We start from the raw sequence: 13,834 nt of genomic DNA, 5'->3' as shown, positions 1-13,834 counted from the left end.
AAACTGACAAGAGCCTCGAGCCATGTGAATTTTTTCTTCAAGTTTCAAAATGAAATTGATAAAATTTTCTGAGACATAAAACAAATTGAATCTCAATTTAAAACAGAGAACAGGATATTCTGTTTTTTACATAACATAGCATAATTTTTAACATTATAGATAACACTTTTTAAATTAAAGTGAGATACATATTGTGTTATGTCTTCAATACTTTACTTCTTTTAAGTCATCTAGTATTGGTTGTAATCATTTTACGTATCGGTAATGATTTTTAGCGTAGCATCATGTTCCAAACCCCGTAGTTGTTTTTCTTCTTTTTTAAGATAATTTTTTTTTTGTTATTCTAATTGCGCCCAATAGTACTTAGTAAAAGCGTGGCTGAGTCAGGGGTTGAAGTTTTAGTGCTAATCAACGCTTAAATTTCAATAATTTCCTACTTCAGTAATGTTTTCGGGCCATTTCTAGCTGCTTTGGAGCTTTGTAATATTTGAAGCAAAAACTTGATTTTGTTGACTACCATAAACAATCTTTTGTTGTATTTTGATATAATTCGAACAAAATTTTGATGCAAAAAAATGATATTGCATGCGTTGAAATGAAAAATCTCAAGCAACCTTTTAAAATACGGCTGGATTTAGCCAGAGCTAGCCATGCTGTTGATATCTGCTTGTTGGTTTTGTTACTCAAGACTTCTTGAATTTTTTTACTACTGTTCAAAATACAATTTTACAGAAAAAGAAGCTGTTTGTTTCCCACGATTGCGATAAACTGACTGATTCTGCCTAAATGGATGTACATTCGATTTATTGAAAAATAGTGTCATTCGTTACTTTGATATAAGGAAGTGTCTAAAGAAACCACCTGCATGTAAGTTCGGTGAAAGACAGCCCAAAATTACGTACTAAGGTAAAATAAAAATAGCCAATTTCAGCCGTTTTGTTTTATTAGATTACTAAATATCCATTTTTTTCAAAGAAGGAACCTTTTTTAAAACAACTTAAAATTAGTGTGAAATCGTCAGACATTTTATCGGTCAGATATCTTTAACACAAACAACTTGAAAACAATTCGAGCAGAAACTATAGGGTTTTCTTTTAAGAGTTGTTTCTATAGAGTAATAGATGAATAATAATTAAGCTATCTTTCATTTCTGAAACGTATGTCATCGGATCTTCAATTTTCTACAGCACTAAAATCGTCACGCGTGTACACAAAAGTCATTTTGCGAAGTATAGAAACAACTGTGCCTCGAAGTTTTGCTGAAAATTTCCTGCAAAAGTACAAAAGTACAAGTTGTCTGCTATGTCTGCAGATATGCACCATCAAGATAAATATCACTTATTTTTAATAATCATAGCTTAGAAACTCTCTTTGCATTCGGAAAATATTTTCTCTTTGACAAAAAAGACAAAACAATTCTTTGTCAAGACAAAAAAAATGTTTTTTTTTCGTCCAATCTTTGTTTTTCTTTTTCATCATTTTTTATGAATTGTGAAAAACATAAGGTCTGATTTGTCTCAGTAATATAGTAATGCTATCGGGAAAAAAATAGTTATTAGTCAATAATGAATAATTAAGGTAAAATGATTATTAAAAAATTTCCAATTGTTTCAAAAGAATTGGATTTTCAATTCAACTGTCAAGGGTACTTTTATTCTAATTCAGCTTCTGAAACAGCAGTTTTTCTCAAAAAACCTCGAAAAATGTTTAGTTTTTCTATTTTTCTTTCTTTGAGACTTCTAATTTTTATTGGATATTGTTTTCTCGCAAAGCAAATTTTGTTGGTTTTCACTTGAAGAATAAGTACAAAAGCCAAATTATTTAGCGCTGAGAACCCCGCATTGTAAAGGTCTGCCACACAATAGGGAAGCAGTTTCGTCCTCTGATCGTTGGTTTATTTACACACATATATATATATATATATATATACATATATATATATATATATATATATATACATGATTATATATATATATATATATATATATATATATATTTGTCGTTGAGATTAAACAGGGGGTCACAGATCTGGGATTGGTGATATAAGCAAATAGCTCTGAAATTTTTACAATAATAAAGCCTCCAATTGCCTTGATTGTTTCAGAAATTTGCTATATGTCAATTACCACAAATTTGCAACATGCTTCAGCGATTAAATACAAAAACATTAACTTATAGATTGCTAGTTAGTCAAAATGAAGCTAGAAAATCATCTTCTTTACAAAAACATTAACTTATAGATTGCTAGTTAGTCAAAATGAAGCTAGAAAATCATCTTCTTGGAATTATATAGTGATTGAATTTCATTTTTTCTAAAGACGTAACATGTGTTCCTACTATGTCAACAAAACTATAGGTTCTCTTTTGTTGACTGCTTGTTGAAAAAGCATTAACTTTTCCCAATTAAAAATGCATGAAATTACAAAATTGTTGTTAAGAATTTCTTTTTTCTACAAAAGAGGATTATGTACAAACTGCAACATTGATCATTTTATTGACATGGTTTAATATTTCAGCTAAAACTGCTTCTTGTTTAAAAAATATACTCAAAATGCGATTTTATGACTAGGTTTCTTCAAACAATTATTTTTCTTTTTTGTTGATAAGCACTGGATGAAAAACATTAAACAAAATACGCTGGAATTTCAAGTTAATGCAGAACTTTTCTAACCATATCTTCAATGATTCATTCTGGATTCGTCAAGCTATAATTTTTGCAAGGTACTGCAGCATTTGCAAAAATTTTACTTTATCTATTAGCTTCAGCTCATTTCTTACGTATTTTTGAGGTCAGTAGCGTTGAGATCGCGATCTGGTTAAGGATGCGGAAATATCCCTTTGCAGCTACTTAATCTACAAAGTAGCACTTTCAGTCGTTCTCTGAAGTACAGAAACGCGCGGAGTGTGGAGGGGGTGGTTGTGAAGAAGGAAAAGAAGAGATCTCTCCTGCAGAGAGTGAGATTAGCATGATGCTGGTCTGCGTGTATTGGGGTGTCCAATAAGAGGAATGCAACATCATGTCCATTCCTCCGATATCCTTGGAACTCCTCCATGTATCGAATACACTTCACTGATCGAGTCTGAATGTCTTGTCTCACATTCGGATGCCAAATTTCAACTTAAAGCACACAGAAATTGGTAATAGTATCTTTTTCAATCGTTGTTTAGACCTCAAAGAAAAGACCCCATTGGGCGAAATAATGTTAAGAAAAGACCGCGCCTCACCCAAAATACAAAGAAAATGTCTTGTTTCTCATTCGGATCCCATATTTAAATTTAAAGAAATATTGTACAAAAAAAAATTAGAATCTATTCGGATTAGCTCTAAGTGATTATGATATGAATACCAACGATGCAAAACTTATTAGTTAGCTTCAACTAATTTTTCTCTATAATACGTTATAATGAAGCAAATATATATATATATATATATATATATATATCCCCCCTATAAGTTTACGGGCAAAAGTTCTAGATGACTCTACCTGCAAAGACTTTGAAATAATAGTTTCGCAGGCAGAATTAACAAGAAATCGTTTTTATTAAAAAAATAACAGGGGCTTTGTTAAAGTAATCTGAAGAAACAACTAGCAAGGATCAGAAACCTAATAAACTAATGGGACAGTTTGATGGAAGCTTACTCAAGTTATGAGCCAGACCCACGCCATCTCTGGTCAGACCAACCTGGGTCGCACACAGGGGTCATCGTGCGACCCAATTTATAGGGTCGGGAAAGAGTTATGGTTGCACGATATTCTGGACAATAGTCGCAAAAGGGTCTGATCAAAAAGAAAAAAATCATATGCATTCGCTTTCCAGTAACTTCCAGTATACTTTCACTGGAAAACGAATGCGTTTGGTTGCTCTCTTTTCATTGAGAGAACAAAATTTGATACAAAGTGTTAGTGTAAAGTGTTTGTTATATAAAGTCAGAAAGTATTTGTTCCGACCCTCTTGAGGGGGGAGGAACTATATGCTCAAATGGGTTTTTTTTTTGTTCCGCGAATTTTCGCCGCTCGATATATTCATCGTAGAGAATTGAGACTGGTATCATTACAAAGCTCGTCCAGCGTAGAATATGGAATTAAAAAGATTTTTTTAGTTTTCGTTTTCTACAGGGAGTTATCGAGGTTTAAACTTCTGAGAAAAGAAGAGTGAATTCACGTTGTTTTTATTCACATTTTCCGGAATTTTTGACTAAATTTTCGTCAATTTTGCTAAAATTTGTTATAATTTTTAAGAATAGTGTCGTTGATTTTATTTTTGAAGACGAACAAGCATTGTTGATTGTTTTGATTTAATTTTTTTGGTCAAAAAATCTGGATAAACATTTCAAAATTTATCCTTTTTAATCAAAAACAGCACGAAATAAGCTACTTTAGTCCACTTTGATTAAATTTGCCAACAGTACACCCCCAAACAACACTCATACAATCTTTGTAGACTCAGAGGGGGCTATTTCTACTCCAGAGTCCGCCGAGAGTGCACTGTAGTTAAAACTTTGCCGTTTTTTGCTAACTTTACTCGTAGATTATCAAAAATGCAGAATTTATTTTGAATTTTCAACTAACAAATTATCTATATCTACAACATTCGAAAAATCAGTTGTTCCTAATGGACAATAAGTATTAGCAGGGTTAGTTTTGGGCCATTCTTGGACTGTTACAATCCAAAAAATTCGGGTTGTAATGAGTCGGTCTTTTTTTTTAAAAAAATAGACTTTTTTTAATAATAAAGAACAGAACATATGAAATCAAAGCTCAGGAGCGATAGGTCCGACCAATTCGCTTGCTAGGCAGCTGCAAGCTAATGCATTTAGTTTTTTAATTGAAAGTTTATGAGCGTTTCTTTTTCTAAAAATAATTGACTTTTCAATAAATAATGTCTTAATTAACATTTCCTCCATTTTTTTTAATTTGTTCAACTTCCAGCTTAGTGACACCAAAGAAAGACTGCTTCTCCTTTCTACTGATTAAACATTTATTCTCGATTGCAGTTCTAAGCCTAAAATTATTGTTTTCTGGCTTTGATACTACAAGATTTCAGATTTTTGTTTGTTTTGATTTTTGCCAGTTTTTCACGTTTTCTAATTTTGTCACATTATCACATTATTGACAGTTCTCATATCACCTTAATAGCATTCAAAATAAGGAACAATTGAACATATTAAAATCCTGGAAGATATACATCATCGTTTTAACGGCCTCGAGGCATCTTTCTTGAAGAAATCAATTGAATTTTTTAATTTTGTCTCTAACTGTCATTTATACTTGTCGTTTCGGTTGATTAAAATTTCCTGTATAGTGATAGCTTTCTTGGCTTTTCATGGAAAAATAGAAAAACCGATAATCTGATATTAGTAGATAGCTGATGGCTTTCATGACTTTGAAAACAATCGTTTTCCAAAATTAAAAGAAAAACTTTTTAACTTCGCAATTTTGTTCTTTTTATGTTTCTTTTTGTTACCTAATCTCGTTAGTTAATTACAGGTCAAATATGAAATTATGGGTGTCAAGGGAATAAAAGGGATTGGTGTCCCAAAATCCTTTTTTAAAAGAATTTGTTATGACCTTACTGTCTTCGACACCGGTTTTTCACAAAAAAAAGTAAATTAATTTGATTTTTGTCATATTTGACGTTCTTTTTGTAGATGCATGAAATATTCTGGATAATTACAGGGCTTCCTTTCCATGAATAAACGACCCTATTTAAATAGCTCTTTTTGTAATTAATGCCTTTCATGACATTGAATGTAATTTTGTTTCGAAAAAAAAATTAAAAGTGTTACATACTTTAGCACTTCGCTTTTTTGCCTACTTGTTACCTAGTCTTACTAATGAATGGCAACGTACTACATTATAGCTGTTTGAAGAAGGCGCAATCAAATATACTTTGAGTGCCAAAATTTGGCTTGACGGTTTTGACAGCGTTTTCTGGCAAGTTTCAATTGAAATTTTGTTTGTTCTTTGTTGTTCTTTTTAGCCGCTTTAAAAAATGAATAAGGACAGGTCCTAATGCCCTTCTATAGAAGCAGTGGTAATCGTAAATTTGTGGTAATATTAATTGACTCCTAATGATATTTATTACTTTGAAGTTAACTGTTTCAAAAAAATAAGTTAATTTTTTTACTTTACTGTTTTTGTTCTTTTTTTGTATAATTGTTACCAAACCTTTTTATGGACTGGTCGCATATGTTTTCTGGTGATTTATAAGTTATTTTTGTTCAGTTTTAGGTTTATCTGACGGTATGTTGACTTTGTTATTAAATTTAATTTTTAAGAGGGACATAAATTTTTTGATGTAATTAATGTTTGTTGTTGTTTGTTGTTTGATTTTGCTGTACGTCTTGACTCGCTTTCTTAATATTGACAATATTGACATATTACAGCAATCTAATGCATCAATTTTTACTCCACTGAGTTATTTGCTTTGGAGGCTATCTTATCGTTCATACAGAATTTTTTGAAAAAGTCTTGGGCTTTTTTGGGATTCGCAAAAAATAATTTTTGGGTTTTTCTATCTGTTCCTCATTTTGTACACAATTATGCCAAAATTGTGGATGGGCGGGGTCGGAACCTTATGTGCCATCGCACATTACTGAGCCGCCTTGTTGCTATATATTTTGCATTATGACCGTCACAAATAAGTTATTTGAGCAACAAATTTAGGCAGCTAGACGGGAATTCAATTGGCGTCCATTTTGATACACTGCCGGGAATTTTTGAAAGTTATTAGATTAGAATAATTCTCTGCATTAAACTAAACAAAGATGAGAAATGAAACAATAAAAATCATTGTTAATTTCCTTTGATACACATAAGAATAAAATGCAAATGGTAAAAGAGGCAATGTAAAGTTAAGAATATAACATTATGTAAAATTATAAAATCATTAAATTACTTAACTAAAAATTTCACCTTACATTAGTAAAAAATGACCTAAAATGCGAGCATAAAATGTTCCAACAATTTTATTTGTACATCATGAAGATTAAAAATAAAAATTAAAATCTAATGCCCTCAATGTCATCTTTCATATCAGTTACTTTTGGGTCCCTCAAAAATTCTTTCCAAAAATATTCGTTCAATTCTTTTTTAGGGAAGCTTTCGATGTTCTTTTCAGTCTCACATTAGATGGCAAACTATTATAAATTGGAATGGCCAAAGAGTCAGTTAAAAACTTATTGTTCTCTTTTATGTCGAACCTTTTTTTGACCTGTCATATTGTTTTATTCTCAAGGTAGAGAGATGTTCAATTTTATATGCCGGATGATCGTTGCTGAGTCAGCGAAAAAAATATTTTGAGCAATCATATTTCAAGAGAAAAGAGTTTGGTAATTTTTTGTTGCAAAATTTGAGATCTGGGGACTGATCGTATTTTCTCCTATTAAAAATGGTTTTTATTCCCCAATTCAATTGTTTTTCTAAAGTTGTGAGTAGTGACATTTGCAACCCAATCAAAATTAAAGCGGACTAATGAAGATGACTTATTACTATTGCATTAAGTAACAAGATTTTCGTTTTCCAATGGTGGCATCAGTTTCAATTGGAGAAGTTTAAGATGTCAGGAGCCCAAACAAGCACCCCAGATAGTCGGACACCTTTGAAGAAAAGTTAATATCAGAAAACATTTCTTCAAAGCATGAACATCAAAAAGATCGCATACGCTATCAAATTAGAGAAAATAGAATCTGAGAACAAATTAGGTCAACGATCGTTAAGTATAGGACTCAAACGTCGGAAAATGTGTCACATCAAAATACAGCAAAATTATTTTTTCTTTGCTCATCTTCTACTGAAAATTATTCGTTAGAATAACCACACACTTGAGTAGAAATATTTACATCCTAAATTTGGAGAACTATACAAATCTGAAGTTGCAGCTTTGATGAGTCTATCAAAGAAAACCTTTTGACCTAAAGATAATTGTTAGTCCTCAGTAAAATCTTTCTGGAGAGACTGTGCAGGAACCGAGGTTGAACTCCGTGACCCGAGACAGGTATTGATCAGACCAGCAATGTCCGGTGCAACCAAACTCAATGGTCTGGAACAAGCTTAGGTTGCGCCTTTACATCTGGCCAATGGAAATTTTGGTCTGTTCGGTCTGACTAATACCAATATTTTGGTCTGTTTGGTCTAGCCAATTCCTATATTTTGGTCTGTTCGCTCTATCAAATACCCAAATCTTGGTCTGTTTGATCTGGCCAATATCTAAATTCAAGGCCTAGAGGTCCAAACAAAAGAAGAGCCGGTCCTCTATAAAATATATAACTGCGTGCTGCAACGACTGTTTTTCAAATAAATAGCCAATTGTTGGTAAATCAGCATCTACTTCTTGATGACTAGACTACTTCCTCAAACTAATTTCAGAAATTTGAATTGATCATTAAATCGACGGTCAAATCTTATTTTGATTTCTTGATGAGAAAAATGAAACTAATAAATTATGATTTTTAGTTGTTGCTTCTGCACGTAAAAGAGGGGCTGGCCAATGGTCTTAACAACGGTCTGGCCTAGGGTCTGTTCGGTCTGACCGATGGTCTGGACAAAGTCCGGTGAGTCTGGCCAATGGTGGCCAAAATTTTTTGGTCTTACCAAGGGTGGCCAACATTTTCTCGGTCTCGCCAATACCTATCTTTTGGAATTATTGGTCTGGAGCCTCCCTATCCGTGACCCAAGTTGGACTGGCGAATACCTGTCTTGGGTCCAGGACTTCATACTGGTAAGGTTTATAGTTTATTGAGTTACAAACATTTACTCTCTGGTCATTTAACTATGCTACGATTGTTTAATTGTGCAAAGGAGACAAACAATTGTAAAGTTGATACAAGTAGAGTTGCTTGGCCTTTAGTGGACAAAACTTATTGGTGCAAAAGAAAAATTCCAAAGCTCGGACTAAAATAAAGAGATATGAAAGCCAATTGCATAATTTATTCCCTTGCTGGGCGTGTCCAATCCCTTAAATCAGGTAAATACAGATTTCAGATATTGCTATGTAATTTTGTTGCTCTATGTTTTTGTAATGCTAAGGAAAATTTCCAAATGTAATGGTTGTTGTATTCTGATGTTATGATGCGCTCATGTTTGAACCTCCTATATAACGTTCCTTCGGTTCAATATCTGTCCGGTTTTGCTGCTTGTGATTTAATAGCATATGCGATTTTCCAGATTTTCAAACCAGGGAGAAATACTGTTTCAGCATTGAAATTTCTACAACGATTACCAAAATTACTGGCCTGATTTTTAGTGGTTTTCTTTTCGGCATTGGAGAAAAAAAACAGAACAAGTGTGAACTTTTATATTCATTTGTTTGATGAAATTTTGTGTTTTTTGGGTACTGTTTCAGCATTGAAATTTCTACAAAGATTACCAAAATTACTGGCCTGATTTTTAGTGGTTTTCTTTTTGGCATTGGAGAAAAAAAACAGAACAAGTGTGAACTTTTATATTCATTTGTTTGATGAAATTTTGTGTTTTTTGGGTACAGTGTCCGTTACAATAAAGAAAATCATTTTCCGGAATCAAAGAGGTGCAAAATTTTATGAATTGCTTTCAAATAGCCTAAAATAGTTGACTCGTTAATGCATGGATCAGGATGTAATGCATATTTCAATTGTGATTCTCCTGTTTGCGCGGCCACCTAATCAAACAAACGAAAATAATGTTTTCAATATTGTACTTTTTTTCAACAGACAGACTTCTGTTCTGTGAATACTCAAACAATCCTAGACTGAAAAGACTCTATTCTCTTTTATATAGCCTAGCTGTAGTCAGTATAACAAATAATTGTATGCCATGAGCCTCCAGTTGAATTCGAGAACTTTGTATATTTCTATTGCAGTTATAACTGAAGCTACTGTTTTTTGTCGGTTAGTGGAATAGAGATAGGTAAGTCTATTCGCACTCAGAAGTCAAGAGCCTTCTCTATAGAACCCATAAGGCTGTAAAAGGAACCTGCGTCGGTTTGTCTTACTTCGTTTCCTGGACTTTTAGAAACTTAGGAATGACGATGTTGATCTGCTGTTGATGTTGATAATAATGTTAATGATGATGTTGAAGAGGATGTTGAATTCCACAATTTGTGTAAAACATAGATGCTTGCCATCTAGTTTCCTAATTTGATTTTATCAATTTGTTAGTTTCTTTTATACCCACTGTTATACTCGATTGTGGCAGATTATTCCAGTCGAGTGGCAAATGCTTATAGTTCTAATCAGTTTCGGCAGTTGCGCCACGAATGGCACTTCAATAACTACAATTAGATTTTCTAATTGTCAAATTGGCTAATCGCGATGCGATTGGCGCTATTCTATTTGACTGAGTCCGATTGAAAAGCGATTTACTAGATTTTACTTGGAACTGATTTTTAGCAGTGCAAATTACAGAATGAATAAATTAAAATACAATTTAGGAGACGAAAGTTTTGTTCATAACACAATCACAAGACAGGAAGTAACTTCAAGATTTGTTTATAAGCTGAACAGACAGTTTCCTGCACAGACAGCATGAACAGACAAGAAGTGATGAAGACTTGGATGAACTGAAATTAAACTAAAAAACACAAGCACTTGCCCTTCAAATGGGTAAACTGAACTAAATACGGTTATGGATGTATGATGATTTATCCATACCGTATGACATTTCCCCTTGTTGGGAGAAATAGAAATTAGCATATAAAATCTGAAAATTAATAAGTATTCACTGGTTATATAAGTAATAAAATATTAAATAATATTTAAAATATAAAGAGTTCATAAAGTTTCAATGAGTTTTTAATCAGATTCTGAGTTCTCTTCATTTTCTGCCTGCAAGACCGTCATTTTTCTTGGGAGATTTGGGTTTAGGTCTTCTGTCCGCCTTTCATTAGTGTTTCGTGGCGAAACTTCTCCAATAAAGTCAGTATTAGATTCAGGAATTTCCGTTGAGTACCCTTCTGTATTTCTAATTTTCTCCACTAACGACTGTGATGACTTATTTTGTTTAAGAGTCCTTTTGCTTTTTCTTACGGAAGACATATCAGAGTCGGATATATCACTAATAGTTAGCTGTCGTTTGCTTGTTTTTCGTAAAATTGGAGTGGATATTTGCGGAGTGGTCTTTTGTACCGCGGATGGCCCTGCTTCATTTGGATTAGGTGTTGGCGGCGCAATTGGAGCAGATGGGCTGAAAGGTTATATTTGAGTAAGATCAGGTCTATTGATGAAAGCTTCGTCATGTTTGGGATTGCGCGTCGCAATTCTCATTTTTAGAGAGCGTGCCACGTTACTAGCTGAAGAGATACAAGATCTTCCTGAAGATACCACACTAATGTCATCAACCTGTTTTCTATTTCTCTTGATCTTTTTGTCCCCGGTGTTTTTTTCTTATTAAGTCTTGTCTGTGTTTGTTGATTTTCTGCTCGATCTTTTTTTCGTATATCGTCTTTGGTCTTCTCTCTATGTTGTGTTTAAGTTTTGTATCGCGTTCTGCTTTTGTGCCAAACTTCGCGATATCCGAATTTGGTACCCGAACCTCTTGTCGATTTGGCTCTTTAATTACGCTCGTGGTTGGGTTGACTTTGCACACCGTGCTTCCGGGAGCAAGCACTTCATATAGTCCATCGAGGTTCTTCTTTTGTCCCTGGCTTTCGTGTATTTTTCTGGCAAATTTTACTTGGAAGGTTCTTTCTGAAAACGGAAATGGCCTTGAAACTCCTTCTGATTTGATCAATTGTTGCTCTCCGTCTTTCACTTTCTGTTTTTCTTTTCTTGCGCGGGCATATGCGGTAGAGATGACTTTCTCGATCTCAGTGTCCGAACAGAGGGCTGTATCTGCCCATTGTTCCTCCGTTAAATACGCACGGCCTGGTTTCGTGTATTCAACTAAATATTTTTTGATTATTTTATTATAATTTAAATTTTTGTTGTTAGGTTTAGCAGTGATATTAGAAATAGGTGTATTACATTTTCTACCAAAGTGTGCTTCGAATGGTGTGATGTCTATTTGTTTTTTGTTTTGAAAATCTCAGTCGTTGAATAATTGCATATAGTGAATGTTCTAAATTAAATTTTTTCTTTAATTGTGTTTTCATGCAAGATAATTGTCGTTTAATTGTTTGAATAAGACTTTCTACGAGACCAACTACTTTATGGTCTTTTGCTGGTGCAAAAATAGGTGTAATGTTATTTTCTATACAGAATGTTTCAAACTTTTTTTCTGTCAAACATGTTGCTTGATCTAATCTAATTGTTCTAGGTACTCCGTGACTATATATATATATATATATATATATATAAAGTTATTGAGAAATTTGATTTCATTTGTACCGGAGGCGTTATTTACGATTTCCGCTGTGGGATATTTTGAATATCTATCTATACTTGTAATAGAATATTGTTCTATACCCTTTTCATTAAGTATTGGTCCAACAAAGTCTACTTGTATTTCGTCATTCGGTTCGACGCATTTTGGTAAAGGTGCCCATTTGCGTTGCGGAATTACTGATTTAAGATTCTTACTCATTTCCGTGCAAGCTTTGCACTCACTGGCTTTTGCCAGTATATTCCGATGGATATACGGCCACCAAATGTTCTGCGCAAGTGAAAGCATGGCAAAACTCCCGGGATGTGTCGAATGTATGTCCTCAAGTACTGCGTCCTTTATAGCTTTCGGGTATGCTATTCGCTCGTCAAGACAGAAACAGACATGCTTTACACTAAGGTCTAGCCAATAGGAGGAAAGGTAGGGACTTGTTTCTCGAAGCCTGTCGGGGTCGTCTCGAATTATGCAGTCTCTCAGCTCCTTGAGAATCGCGTCTTTCCGAGTTAGTATAGCCAAAAATTTTCTGCTAAAAATCTTATATAGCGTTTCGGTGAAGTAGATGTCATCTGCTTCCTCTACCAAAATGTCTGAAGGGGTCTCGGTGTTAGAGGAGGTATGTGTGCCGGGTTTAGAAGGAGTTGTATCAGAGAATGTTACTCTCGCCTTCGTTGGGGTAGATTTCGATCGAGTAGCGTTAGTTTTTGGCGCTTTGTTGATATGGTTGACTGAATTATTTGCGTGAAAAGATTTGAGAGAAATATTCAAGGTTAAGTGAGTGGTGGATCTATTTTGGGCAAAAAGCGAGCGATTCTTTTGCAAGTGGTATTTATACTTTGAAGTTTGTGTTTTCGCGCTAAATTTAGCGATTTTAGGTGGATTATTTGACTTAATGGGCTTTATTGGGTATAATTGTTCAGAGTGTTCACATTCTTTACTGTCTGACATTTGCACCTATTTAGCAGCAAAATCTTTAATGGAAAGTGAATTATTCACTTTACAGTTATTTAATACAAATTCTGACTTTTTAGCTTTAAGAGGATGGAGGATTTAAATGCGGATTAACTATTGAATTTGAATGTGTTAATTGCGACGCGAACGATACTTTCTTTTGAGAAAGCAGTAATTGTGATGCAAGTGGTTTAGTACTAATTTGTGAATTAGTATTTAATATTGTACGCATTTGCCATGCAAATGACTGTTTTGATGGAAATGAAGGCGAGTGTTGCTTTAATATGCTATTGAAATTTGTAATGCGTTCTGTTTATTTTTAATTAGATTTTTCATTGAGTTGCGAATTTTAGATATTGTCGCTACTACGAAGTGTTTGTCATATGTAGATATTTTTTAGCTGTTTCAAATGGGTTTCTAGATATGTAGTCTACTAAGCCCATTTTGGCTCCCGGAATGTGTTCAATTGTGAAGTTGTACGGAAGTAATCTATCTATCCATCTAGATAGTCGACTATTGTACGATTGTTTGGACCTGTGCTCTTTTAGAATAGACAATAGTGCTCGATGGTCCGTTACGACAGTAAA

Source organism: Convolutriloba macropyga, chromosome 14 (genome assembly GCF_964194025.1).
Source record: "Convolutriloba macropyga chromosome 14, txConMacr16.3, whole genome shotgun sequence".
Classification (NCBI taxonomy): Eukaryota; Metazoa; Xenacoelomorpha; order Acoela; family Convolutidae; genus Convolutriloba; species Convolutriloba macropyga.
Note: the sequence above shows the minus strand (reverse complement) of the source record.